We start from the raw sequence: 14414 nt of genomic DNA, 5'->3' as shown, positions 1-14414 counted from the left end.
AAATTGACATAATGCATGTCAATGGGATTGCGGATGTCAGCGGATGACCATCCGCTGACATCCGATTTTCGTCCTTTCAGTTCTGTTTCGTTTTTTGGAACGGGACAGAACCCTATTTTTCTTACGTTTAAAAAACGGAACGGATGCAAAATCCCCATAGACATACATTATGTCCGTATATCATCCGCAAACGTATGGGATGATATGCGGACATACGTGTCCGTGAAAAAAAAAAAAAAAAGTGCCGCAGCAAAATAAAAAATCGGAGCGGCCGTGTGAAAGAGCCCTTAATCTGTAGAACTGCTTTTCTGTTTGTTTATTCTTTACAGCAAGCTTAATTAGAAACACCTGGTAACCCTTCAAAGCACAATATCCCATCCAAGGAGCTGGGATTCAATTTCCTAGAGCTAACAAAGCTCTCATAAAGAGTTGATTGATAAACTAGTGGTGCGATGAAACTCGAAGAGCATGGAAATTCACAACAGGTGTGGAATATAACACTGCATAACTGCTAAAACAGGTCAATAGAGGTAAGACTTTAAAAATAAAGGTTGTTAGTACAGTGTATATCTTGCAACAGGGTATTAGAACCCATTTTTATTTGTTTTTGGTACTACTAGATGTATATCCTAATTCCTTGTGTGTAAGATCCTTTTAAAGGAGGTCCTGCTCTCTTGCTGCTGACAGTAGGGATGGAAGGCGGGGGGGGTTGGGGGCCCAACCTAGGACTAATGTATCCTCTGCTGTGGGCTCTGTGTTCTATCTTGAGAAGATTTGTGTCACAGTTAGGCACCAAACTCTTTGGTCGGCCCTTTTGGGCCTGTGTCACAGAAGGTAGAGGGCCAAGGAAGGAGGGATTTATTGCTCTAAAGGTTGGAAGGCCGAGTTGTGCGCTTTCCTTCAGGGAAATAGGAGGGGAAGAGAAGAGTTTGCCAGAAGAGTAACTGGAGAGGAATTCCACCAGTGTGGGCTGGAAATTGGGACTCTGTCATGCGCTGTGAGTACCCTGTTGGGGAAACATTTACCCCTATTTGGAAGCTAGAGAAGGAAGAAAGTTTTTCGTAACGCCTAAGTAGAGAGACTGAGTAAGCAAATTAGACACCCCTAAAAGTTGAAAAGAGAGTTCAAGACGTAAGTAAGGTAGCAAAAAAGCATCTAAATGCATAGCTGATAGGTTTGGATATTTCTATTCTTTGAAATGCTTCCGATGAAAGGTAAGTGATGAGTATGGTAGAGTGGAGTTGGCACATACTGTATGTGAATGTGGATTCAGTGTAGTGGTGTAGTTCAGTCTGGTTCTGCCAAGCTGATGGCTGTCTATGTTCCCCAGGGATGAAGGTGTGGGAAACGATCCTTGTGCTCGCTAGTGCAGCCATGTGTGGGTTGGGATTGTGGAACCCTGCTCTGGAATACAAGAAGCTTAAGCATGACTAAATTGGAGACCATTGGGTGGTCCTGGGGTTTGGGCTCTGCCAGTGTCTCGAAGAAATGTGAGTCCTGTGTTCAGGATGGTAGTCTCAGACAGTTCTGAACTGAAATATTTAGGTGTGCAGTAACAAAAACAGTTAACTGTTCCTTAGTTAGACTAACCCACAATCTAACTTCATCTAACTTCATGTTCTTTCGACTTCAAATGGGCTTTATGGCTACATTCACACTATTGTGGGTGCGGGAATGCGTGTAAATTGCACATGTTCCCTCAACTGCAGCCAACACATGGGGAAATGCAGTCGTGTAAATGTGCAGAAATGCATGATGCTTTGGCTTCAGTTTCAGAAAAGGGACAGGGGCATTTTCCCTGTGTTTCCTGCAGGTACACCAGCCCATTCAAATGCATGGGCTGCTGTGCTCGCGCAAATATGCAAATGTCCCATGCAGCAGACACACAAATATAAACCTAGACTAAGACATTAGTGGGCCTGTGTATGGTTACAGGAGAATTATCAAACTATAATGGTGTTGGCTACTTGTTTCTTTATTTTCTCCCTTTATCTTACAATCTCTAGGTATTTCTAGGTAAATCCCGCAAAGAACTGTAAGATAGCGATAGAGGATTTATTTGGAGCAGTCATAGAACTTTGTGGATCAGGCAACATGCAACCATCTCCGCTTTCTCCCCTTATTTTTGGTTGGTGGACTTTGCAGTAGAATTGTCAGGTCACCTGTGGCCAGGTGACAACTGCACCCTGTTGGAGGCAGGGGCGCAGCGCAAGGTAGTGAACCCTATAGCAGACTGCTGCGGATGGACCGGAACGTGAACCCAAGATTCCCCAATGCGCGGAGTCTAAGACCCAGCAGGTGTTCACCAGGGCCTCTAGTGGTGAGGATGGACTTTGCTGCAGCTGGACCCAGGTTGCGGCCCCTGGGGTCCCCCAGGTCACGCTCCGTAGGGAGTGAAGGGAAGCAGCCACTCAGGACACACAGAATGGTGAAGGGTAAGCCGAGGTCGGGGTAACAGGCAGACAAGGGTAGTCAAGGGACAGGCCAGAGGTCAGGGTAACAGGCAAACAGGAATAGTCAGAGACAAGCCAAAGTCGGTACACAGAGGAGTAGTTTCAAGCACACGGCAAACAGGAAACAGGAAACTATTACTATTGAACGGCAAAGCAGGCCTGCAGTGCGTTGGATAATATAGACTTCCTGTGATGACCTGGGCGGGGCAGGAACAGGAAGTAGAGGTGATAAAAAGGATCCAGAAATGCAGTCTGACCTCTAATACAGACATGAAGGTACAGGTAAGCTTGCCAATCTCTATTGCAAGTCCATGACAAGAATATTGAAAAGTATAACTATTCTGCTCTGTAGCTATTGTAAAAGCTGGTATATAAATATCACAAAAATATATTAAAGGGTAACTCCACTTTCATTTGAAAAAAATAGCAAATGAAAAAAATAATAATAATATAGCATATACAATTGCGACACAATTCATATTGCAATTGAACAGTATTAAAAATGACCTTTCCTTTTCAATTTTCAACACTGTAATTTTCTGTAAAAAGCAATGCAATATGGCTACCTGGAGGTCTTCTGTACAGAATGTGTACAGAACATCCCCTGAAAATGTAATTTCATGCTTGTGTGATTGGCTCACTGATTTTTCCAGAAGTCAGATTTTTGGCATCTCCTGCAACAAAAATTTCAATAGGAAATCACGTCTAAAAGGATGCAGACCCTGCAATTTTCCTCATTAGAGCCCTGCAGATGCAGCAGCTGATTGGTAATTATAAAAGCACTCCCATTAGACTCACTTTCCCACATGTATACAGACAAACACACAGTGATTTGTTCAGAATATCAAAAGGTAGGAATCTGCAACAAAGTTTGTTAAAATCCTTGCAATGTACACAGATCACAGGGATTTTTTGTTTCTCAACAAAAGTGGAGTTACTCTTTCAGCTAAATATTTATAAACATACAGAGTTTGGGCTGTTTGGGTAAAATGGAACCTTACTTTGCACCTAGCTTAATAAATACAGTGAAATTTCACCTAGCTTAATAAATGCAGTGAAATTTAAATTTGCAAAGACCCCATTACGTGCAAATAAATCTAAACAAAAATACCTTGACCTCAATCATTTACCTTAATATAAATTCACTTTGCTATAGCCTATAATCCTTTAATAAAATAACCCATAGTGTCCATTTAAAAATCCCCTTTAAGTAACTACAATTTGCAGCAGGTGAGCAATCCACTCATAATTATTGAAGGGGATCTCAGGGGATGGAGCCACCATAAAAAAATTGGAACAGGAGGAAAGGTCTGCGAGGTCTGCAGCAATATAGGATTTTAACATTTTAGTGTTCAATAATACTTTAATCTTATTTCAGAAAAAAAAGATTGCTTTCCTAGGTAAAATGAGTTGGACTACACTGGTATGTTTATAAAGCAGTGAATGTGACACCAAACATTCACATCACGTGTATCTTCCTGGTGCACTAGATGCATATATGTTTCTTCAACTGCACTATGCTCAAAGCTCTGTCTTGAAAAACTAGAGTATATGTTTAATATGGGAAATTGACTGGATTGTTGAATTTCATGGCCTTAATCAGGATAAACAGAGATAGACGTATAGATTAAACTAGTGGCAGTCAACTTACTTGATACAAGGGGCCTTAAGTGCAGCTACTGAAATCACCAAAGGGTCACACATAATATATGGTAAATGAAATACTACAAAAGGTTTTCAGAGACGGTAGAAAGGATACAAGAGATGTTCTGGGACTATAGTCATGCTATAAGAGATGGTCAAAGACTGTAGAAATGGTATAAAAGTTGTTGGAGACTGGGAGCTTGCTAGAGACATGTTACTTGAGACTGCTATTAAAGCCCCTTATAAATATATATATAGCTTCCACATTTTTGCTCCCTATAGCCCCCTTAAAAATGACTTGTGCCACATTTAAAATTTCTCTTTAAAATTTTGGCAGAGCCAAAATAAAAGATCACAAGTAAAAAAAAAACATGAGAGAAAAAAGGAATGGACAGCACAGAAAATATAAGATATCGTGAAAGAAATATAACAAATCATTTGACTAAATAGAAGCCCGTAAAAGGGGGAAATTGGACTTTTCCTTGCTCCGATAGCAAGGAAAATATTAGGCAGTATGCAAAAAAATGCAATGTTTATCTAAAAGTACAATATTTTATTGAAACAACATTAAAAATGACCCCTAAGACAGCAGGAACAACATGATACAACATAAAATGATTCACTAAAAAATATAAAAATTTGAGTTGTATATGATACAGATTTGTGATTAGAGCACAAATGTAAGTCACAATCTCAGATGCACAGTGAACATAGCTCTGACGCATTTAGACTTCCTCAGGGGGATGGCATCCTTTCGTAGTTTTACCATATATATATATATATGTATATATATGTATATATATATATATATATATATATATATATATATATATATATATATATCTATATATATATACTGTATTTTCTGGCGTATAAGACTACTTTTGAACCTCAAAATAATCCCCCAAAAATGGGGGGTCGTCTTATACGCCGAGTATAATATCTCCAAGGTAACCTAAGTATAAGTATTACCGGTAGATCATGTAATGGGGGGGGTCGTCTTATACGCCCAGTCGTCTTATACGCCGGAAAATACGGTATATCTCAATACCACAGCAACAGTTGAATTGCAATATCATAATGTGGTTATCACCCAGATGAATACTACATAATACATGAACTTACGGCAGAGATCCTGTAATACCCCTGCCATGATCCTGCCATACCCCTGAGGAAGTCTTAAATACAGTCAAAATGAGTTGGTGCTATGTTCATTGTGCATCTGAGATTATCACTTGTGCCCTAGTCACACATCTATATCATAGACAATTCGAGTTTTTATATTTTGCATTGAATCATTTTATGTTGAACCACATTGTCCCTGCTGTACTTCTGTGCATGCGTGCCGCCGGTGACCCCCTCCCTCTGTGATTGGACACAGGGGGAGCCAATCAGCGGGTCCAGCAGACCCGATGTCTGCTGGAACATGCCGATCATTCCTGACAGAGGCAGAATGGCGGTCTGCCTATGTACACAAGGCAGATCACTGTTCTGTTAGTAGGGAAAACAGAGATCCTGTGTTTCTTAGCAGGAGCCCGGATCTCTGTCTTCCCCAAGTCAAAGCACATCCTCCAAAGTTAGCAAGCACCTCCTAGGGACACATTTAACCCCTTTATCTCCCGATGTTAACCCCTTCCCTGCCAATGTCATTAGTACAGTGACAGTGCATATTTTGTTGCACTGATCACTGTATTGGTGTCACTGGTCCCCCAAAAAAGTATAAAGCGATTTGTCCGCCGCAATGTCACAGTCCGGCTATAAGTGGCTGATCACTGCCATTACTATTAAAAAAACAAATAAATAAAAATGTCATATGCACAACCCAATCAATATACGCTTATTTATTTACCAAAAACATGATGAAGAAATTAGATTTTTTAAATTTTTTATTGGATTTGTTTTATAGCAGAAAGTAAAAATTATATATTTTTTTTTTTCAAAATTGTCGGTCTTAGCGCAAAAAATAAAACCACAGAGGTGATCAAATTACCACCAAAAGACAGCTTTATTTGTGGGAAAAAAGGACATCAATTTTATTTGGGTACATCGTCGCATCACCGCGCAATTGTCAGTTAAAGTAATGCAGTTAAAGTAATACAGTGCCATATTGCAAAAAATGGCCTGGTCATGAAGTGGGGGGGGGGGGGGGTAGGGGGGTGAACCTTCCAGAGTAGAAGTGGTTTATGTTGTTTCAATAAAATACTGTACTTTTAGATCAACATTGCATGTGTTTGTGTTTATTTTTTATTTTTTAATTTGGGCTGTACTTACTGCTTATTATTTTCCTTGCTATCAGAAAGTCCCCCCCCCCCACCCCGTTTCTTTCCCCTTTGTGGTCTTCTATTTAGTATTGAAGGGATTGATACCTCTTTATATTGGGGCTTAGGAACATGTAATTTATATAGTTAAATCATTTACCTACAATAAGCCTTTCTGAAGGATAGATTTATTCACTGGTCCAAGAAAGCACATACATAAAGGAAACACAGACCACTGTCTGCAGGGATCCTGGGGGCCATTCAACATGTGCCAACAGTGACATGTGGATCCCATTGGTTGGGCAACAGGGGCATAGACAGACGGAAGGTAGATAGATAGATAGATAGATAGATAGATAGATAGATAGATAGATAGATAGATAGATAGATAGATAGATAGATAGATAGATAGATAGATAGATAGATAGATAGATAGATAGATAGATAGATAGATAGATAGATAGATAGATAGATAGATAGATAGATAGATAGATAGATAGATAGAAAGAATGATGAGACAGATAGATAGCTGTACTTGTCAGTGTCTGTCAAACAGCGATAGAAAAGAAAAACAGGGAAAATTGCCACAAATCACTTGGCCCATTTCAGCTTCTGATTCCCCATCTGCTTTACTCTTCAGACTGAATTTGATCCACAGCATTAATTTATATAGGAGGAAACCGCCTACATATTTCAATTATTTCTTAATCCCCTCTCTGCTGCCTGTAGAGGAAAGCTGTTTCTGCTTCACACTCTGTTCCCACTAAGTCCCACTTCTTTTATATTGTACTCAGGAGTCATTATTCCGTGACACAGAGAGGAAATAGCGCACAGTACCACAAACATTTCCACCATTTATTTAATCATGCATCTGCTAATTTAAGATATACTGTAGGAGACAACAGCAAATGTATATGTTGAAAAAAACAGTTGAAGAAAAAAAAAAAAAAGATTTCCGTTACAATGGTCAGTACCTGCCTTTAACATTTTTCTTTTTTTCCCCCCAGAGCAGCTCAATTTTGATTCTACCTGCAAGAATTATCTTAAAGACTTAGACTCCCATTCTCTAAGGCTCATTTATAGTTCTAGGGTGTTTCAATTCTGCCTCATAAAACATCTATGAACTCTGCCTGATCTTCAGTGTCTACATAGTTTTCACAGCCAACGCTAGTGCAGAACCTGGCAACAACTAGAGCTGCAGACACTACAGACTGTGTAAGAATTGGGTGGGGAGTGAATATCTGTCTACAGCAGGGATGGCGAACCTTGGCACCCCAGATGTTTTGGAACTCCATTTTCCATGAGGCTCAACTACACTGCAGAGTACATGAGCATCATGGGAAATGTAGTTCCAAAACATCTGGGGTGCCAAGGTTCGCCATCACTGGTCTACAGCATTCTGGCACCCTCCCCTGGGAATTAGGAAATCTACAGTTTATGCCAGGTCTAGCAGGGAAGAAAGGTAATGGGGGAAGGGGAGAAAAAAAAGGGGTGGGGGAGGGGGAAGGAAGGAAAATCCCGGCAGACACTGGAAATGGGGAAGGTAAGTGTGCCCAAAATATCAGACAAAATGGCTAAAAGATGTATGGATTTATACAAAAGAATAAAATGACAGTTCTATGTAACATGTCACAAACATTGCAGGTATTGCATAACATCATGCAGTTGGGTGGATCGTCGCATTTTGCTCATATAATGAGCTTCTTCAGGATCCAGATGTATCTAAGCCTTCACAGTATAAGCCCTAAGCAGAGTCAGATCAAAAAATATCTTGAAAAAGTAAAGAGGGTCTTGAATCATAGGGCAAATCTGGCTGTTAGACATGGACATAAAGAGTAGGAATGGAACCCCCAAAAAACACACAAATCTGTCTATTCCTAATGAAAGGTACAAATAGGGAGAACAAAACCCCCTAGACACAATATTCTAATCCAAGTCAAACGAGGACATAAATGCCCATATCCAACATAGAGACACACTCTGGTGATGGAAACTGAGCTTCGTATGCACAGCTCAGCTTACAGCATTGAGCCAGTCTCTGAGTGCCGAGATGATAGCCTCCTGCGCCTGATTGGGAGATAGTGAAGTGGGCTCCTGATCCTGTGATCATAGTGGCAGCCAATCACAGCAATCACATAACAGGGAAGTCCATGTAAGGAGTTTAAAAAACAGTGCAATGCTTTCTTAGAATGGCGGTAGGCAGTTTTTGACAAGTCCTTTATTTACAAAACAAAAATAAAAAACATTGTTCCTCCACGTAGATCCATCATCAATCACGATGCCTGCCGCCACCACCGACCCGAAAAAAATAAAAAAAAATATGGTTCACTCCCGCTGAAGGCTTCCGCCATCTGCCAGCTCCACCGTCTGACAGTTTTTAAATAACTAAGGGGCGGGGCTGACATCACTGGGTGGCCCTGCCCCCTTGTGACATTGTCGTCAGGGGCAGGCTTGGCAGATTATGTCACAAGGGGTGGGACCACCGAGTGATTTCAGAAGTTGACCCTACCCCTTAGTTATTTAAAGCGTAACTCCACTTTTGTTGAGAAAAAAACATTCCGCTCTGGGTGATCACTGTACATTACAAGGATTTTAATAAACCTTGTTGTAGATTCCTACCTTTTGTTATTCTGAAGAAATTCCTGTTTGTTGCTCTGTGCCTCTGTGCTGAGTGGGTCAAATGGGAGTGGTTTCATAATTATATATCAGCTGTGGCAGCTGCAGGGCTCTAATAAGGAAAGCTACTGGGCCTGCATCCCTTTAGATATGTTCCTATTGGGAGTATCTCACCAAAAAGGAAATTTTTGTTGCAGGGGATGCCAGAAATCTGACTTGAATCTTAGGCAGACTTCTGGGAAAATTGGTGAGCCAATCACACAAGCAGGAAATGATGTTTCCGGGGGGTGTGGTCAGTACACATTCTGTGTACAGAACAGTTCCAGGTAGCCATATTGCATTGCATTTTCAGAAAATTACAATTGTAGATTGAAAAGGTAAGGTAATTTTTAATAACATTCAATCACAATATGATTTGTGTCGCAATTGTATACGCTATATTGTTTTTTCTTTATTTGCTATTTTTTTTGTGGAGTTACCCTTTAAGAACTGTTAAATAGCAGAGCTAGCAGCCAGCGGCAGACTTTGGATCTATATCGGAAGACATTGTTTTTTTTTTATTTTTATTTTTTTTAAAAAAAGGACTGCCTACTGTCATTTTGTACACTACACCATTTTTTGGTGAATGAGTAGGGCTACCATGGGGGAGTGGGATATAGAGGGCTTCCATATTGCGACAAGCCCCCCCGCCTGCAGACCCCCACAACCACCGGCCAGGATTGTGGGGAAGAGGCCCTTCAGCTCCAAAGCACCCCCCATGTTGAAGGCATGTGGCCTGGTATAGTTCAGATCGGGGGGGGGGCACTAGCTCGTCCCCTCCCTTTCTTAACCTGCTGGGCTGCATGCTCGGATAAGGGTCTGGTATGGATTTTGGGGGAACTCAATGCCATTTTTCTAAATATTTTGGCGTGGGGCTCCCCTCAAAATTCATATCAGACCCCAAGGGTCTTTTTTTACATTCAGCTGTCAGAGTGGAACCCCGCTGACAGCTGATGACTTATCGTTTGTTAAGGATACAGCGGCTACCCACTCCTTAACAACCGGCTATTCACAGTTTGTTATGAAGAAGAAAAAGAAAAACCGTATGTAAAAATGCACCAAAAACACAACACTTGCGTTTTCCGTGTAGGTCCATTGAAGTCTAGTACACGCAAAACACAATTTGCTGCAGGAAAAAACTCCCTGACCATTTCCAAAAACGCAGCGGCTGAAAAACACATAGATGTGAAGGTGTACTATAGGAAAAAGTAGACTGTCGTGTGTTTCTGCAAACTGCAAAATGCACTAACAAACGCATAGTTGTGAACCTAGCCTAAGTTTTCTTTTTCAGGCTTCTTTTCTTTTTATTTTCACCTGGTGATCCTGTCAGTAACTGACTTCCAGTCCTATAGTGACATTGTTCACCCACTCTACTGTATCAATAAAGGAACAGCGTTGTCATCCTAGGACCAGGGCCGGTGCTAGACTATTTTACGCCCTAGGCAAGACCAACTACTTGCGCCCGCCCCCAAAAAAATAAAAAGGGAAGGGGTTAAAAACTCCTCTATGTCATACCCAGTGACCCTGATCTGATGGCTCCTCTATGTTATGCTGTCATACCCAGTGACCCCCATATTCCTCCATGTCACACCTGGGGACCCTAATGTCCCTCTATGCCACACCAAGGGACCCGATGATCCTCTATTTCACACCAGGGGCACCTGATGTTCCTCCCTGTCATACCCAGAGACCCTGATGTTTTTCCATGTCACACCTGGGGACCCTGATGTTCCTCCATGTCACACCTGGGGACCTCAGTCCCCTATGGCACACCCAAGGATCCCAATTCCTTATTGCACACCTGGTGACCCCGAAACCCTGTTACACCCGGTGACCCCTATCCCCCATGGCACACGTGGTGACCCTGATTCCCTTTCACACCTGGGAACCTCCATGTTACACCCAGGGACCCTGATCCCCTGTTCTGGGGACACTCACTGGGCGGTATGAAGAGAGTGGCCCGCACTCTGCCCTCCTTCACCGTGATCCTGCTGATTCCTTCTCCTAGGATGCTCCTCTTCTGGAACACAGTGCTCACCACAGCTCCAACCGTCTCCTGGTGAAGGGAGAAGCAGCAGTCCGAGAACTCCGCACGTCCCTAATCCCAAACCTCCTCAGACCATTCCGGTGCCTCAACGTTTCTGCTCCAGTAAAGGTGCCACCATCCAGTGCCAAGCTTGGGGTCAGGTTCAGCTCTCCTCCGCTCCCTGCTTAATACCGACCCAGGGAAATGAATGGTTGCCCACCAGCTCAGTGCAGAAAGTCATTTCCTGCCCAGGGTTTACACCATTCAGCTCCAGCCAAAGAGGATCATCATGCAGGCAGCACTCCTGTGGGCTCCCTTCCTGCCTCTTGGGCCCCCCCCCCCCAACAGTGGTGGAAAGCCAGGGCCTGGTAGTTCAGTCACTGCCCCAGACACCTGGCATCTCCCTCTGTCCATTCTTCCTCCCCCACTGCCGCCCCCTCCCCTCAGCTCACAAGGATCATTCATGATGGACAGAGAGTGCCAACTCATGGCTGCGCCCCTAGGTTGCAATGTGTCCTAGGCGGCTGCCTAGTTTGCCTAGTGGAAGCACCGGCCCTGCCTAGGACGAAACTACAGAATGGGTATGGTGGTCTGTAATCCACAGAAATAAATGTAAACAGTGCAACTGATGACAGTGCAGCACAGACAGAGAGTACAGGAAGTTATCAGCTGAGATGATTCCAGACAGTATTTTTTTGACCTTATCAAACAGATATAACAAAATGCTTTTAATGGTTTACTTAACCGATCAAAAGGAAGCAAATACAAGAAATTAACTGTTAGGATTTACATACACTTTAACAAGGCCATGGAGTGGTCTGACTTTAGGCCTAGGCCAGGATATGACCTTTTTTTTTTTTTTTAAAGCCAGGCCTTGGAGTGGTCTTACTTGACTAAGGCAGCCCAGATGTAAGCCTCAAACTCATCTTAACCTCTAACCAACCCAATCCCCCTTTACCCCAACTCTGTAGAAAAAATGCCAAAACACAATCTTTGGAGTAAAATTTGGCCAAAACGGCCATTTCTTAAAACCAAACAAAATATAACAAACATTCCTTAAAACAGGAACAAAAAATAATAATATAATAACAAGAAACATGAAGTTTGCCGATATTTGTATCAATTATCAACTTTGTATCTGCTTAACTACTTAAACGGTCCCCAGCCGCACCACACCGGCTCGGGGACGACCTCAACATTCTGCAGATACCTCACAATTTTAACCTACCAGTTAAACCACCATTAACTGGCATTCCACCGGTGACTCCATACCTTAAATGGGCCCCTAAACTGATAAGCACAGCAGATTTTTTAACGCCTCCATAGACCTCAACCGTCAAAGTATGAAGACCCCATACAGAAGCATAAATCCAATAGATGGGCGGGTTGGAACATTCCTCCCCACGTGCTTCACGGAATGCTGAGAAGATGTGCTGCCCTCACCAAGACCACCCCATCAGTCCCTCCCACAGGCTAAACAAAAACCCCTAATTGGGTAGAAGACTGACTGAACTTATCCTGGACTTACTTAACCCTATCTCTTCTGCTTACACTGCCTACCTAGACATGCAAGCCATTTGCTTATTTTCATTTTTTTGCTTCAGGCTGTACTTTAGGCCTAGGCCTGGATGCAGTGGTGGCCTGTGTATAGGGGGCGCAGGGGACCCCCCCCCCCCCACCAAAAAAAAGAAAAGAAAAAAAGATTTAAAAAAAGAAAATTCAATTTTTAGCCCACTAGGTGCGCCGGACTTAGTGGTGGCTATGGGGGGGGGGGGGTGGGGTTTTTCACCCCACCTGTGGCGGGCAGAGGCGCCGATTGGCGGCATTCTGGGGGACATCGGGGCGCAGGGCAATGCGCCCCGACACTCCCCACTTTTGTGATGTCCTGGCTGTGATTGGTCCAGACTCCAGCCTGGACCAATCATCATTCAGGACATCCTGACCCTGCTGACTTCGTTGGGGGCGGTCCCGGTGCGTGCGCCAGTCACTCACCGTCGCCGCCCGATCTTCTTCCCACTGGACCGGTGTGGTTTGCCTGCCTGCCACCGTCACAAGAGGACTCGAGGAGAGGAGCAACGCGCCGTGGACGTCACCTTTCCGCCAGACCGGTTCCCGCCGCCAGAAGAGGACTCGAGGAGAGGAGCAGAGCACCGTGAATGTCTCGCAGGCAGCCCAGGAGAGCAGGTAAGTGACTTAACTCTCTGCTTTATTAGTAAGCAGCAGAAAGGATTTAGCTGGGTTTTATTGATGACATTTTTTTCTCGCCATGTTCCATTAACCCTGTGCTGTCGTCGTCGTCCCCCCCCCCCTCAGAGCCCCTGTGCACTTGTCTATGGTGGAGATGAATGGGGTCCGATTAGAGCACAGTATCCTGGGTGGTGAATTATTTAGGGCAGGAAGCACAGTGGTGTCACACTGGGCAGATTGAGCAGGACTCCGGGAGGCCGGTGTCAGTGTGAGCCTCCATCAGAACTCAGCCTCCTGACATTTCCATCTCATCTCTTTTACGGCCAAATATAAAAGCGGACTGTACACAGCACTAAATGCTGCACCAAGCTTAATAAAACCCAGGCTCGGTCCTGGCAGGGGGCTGACAGCTGGATGACACAGTGCCCCATGCCCAGTTAAGGTATGTACGCACTGGGACAGAGTGCCCCTTCCTCTGGATGACCCATGCCCAGTTAAGGTAGGTACTCACTAGGACAAAGTGTCCCTTCCCCTGGATGACTCATGCCCAGTTAAGGTAGGTACTCACTGGGACAAACTGTCCCTTCCCCTGGATGACCCATGCCCAGTTAAAGTACTCACTAAGACAAAGTCCCAGTTAAGTAAGCTAATTACTAAGACAAAGTGCCCCTTCCCCTGGTTGCCCCCTAGTCAGTTAAGACAGGGTCTCACTGGGATATAATGCCCCCTCCCCTCGGTGCCCCATGTCCAGCTTAGGTAAGTACTCACTAAGACAAGCTCCAGTTAAGGTAAGCTACTTACTGATACAAAGTGCTCCCTCCTCTAGGTGCCCTATCATAGTGATTGAAGCCGCTGCAGTGCGATGACATGACCTGTGACTGTGACATGACCTGTGACTGTGACATGACCTGTCACATGCCTGTGCCATGACCTGTGCCATGCCCTTACCATGACCTGTGACATGCCTATACCATGACCTGTGCCATGCCCTTACCATGACCTGTGCCATGCCCTTACCATGACCTGTGCCATGCCTATACCATGACCTGTGCCATGCCTGTGTCAAGACCTGTGCCATGACCTGTGACATGCCTGTACCATGACCTGTGCCATGACCTGTGCCATTCCCTTACCATGACCTGTGACATGCCTATACCCTCACCTGTGACATGCATGTACCATGACCTGTGA

General features: G+C 43.8%; 1 protein-coding gene across 6 annotated transcripts in view; it reads right to left on the bottom strand.

The window, feature by feature from the left end:
• Positions 1–14414, bottom strand: part of GRIA1 (glutamate ionotropic receptor AMPA type subunit 1) — a 455708-nt gene that overhangs the window by 419450 nt on the left and 21844 nt on the right. The gene's annotated exons all lie outside the window — the stretch shown is intronic.

Source organism: Pelophylax lessonae (assembly GCF_965119305.1).
Source record: "Pelophylax lessonae genome assembly, chromosome: 4".
NCBI lineage: Eukaryota > Metazoa > Chordata > Amphibia > Anura > Ranidae > Pelophylax > Pelophylax lessonae.
Note: the sequence above shows the minus strand (reverse complement) of the source record. Positions and strands in the feature narration are given on the sequence as shown.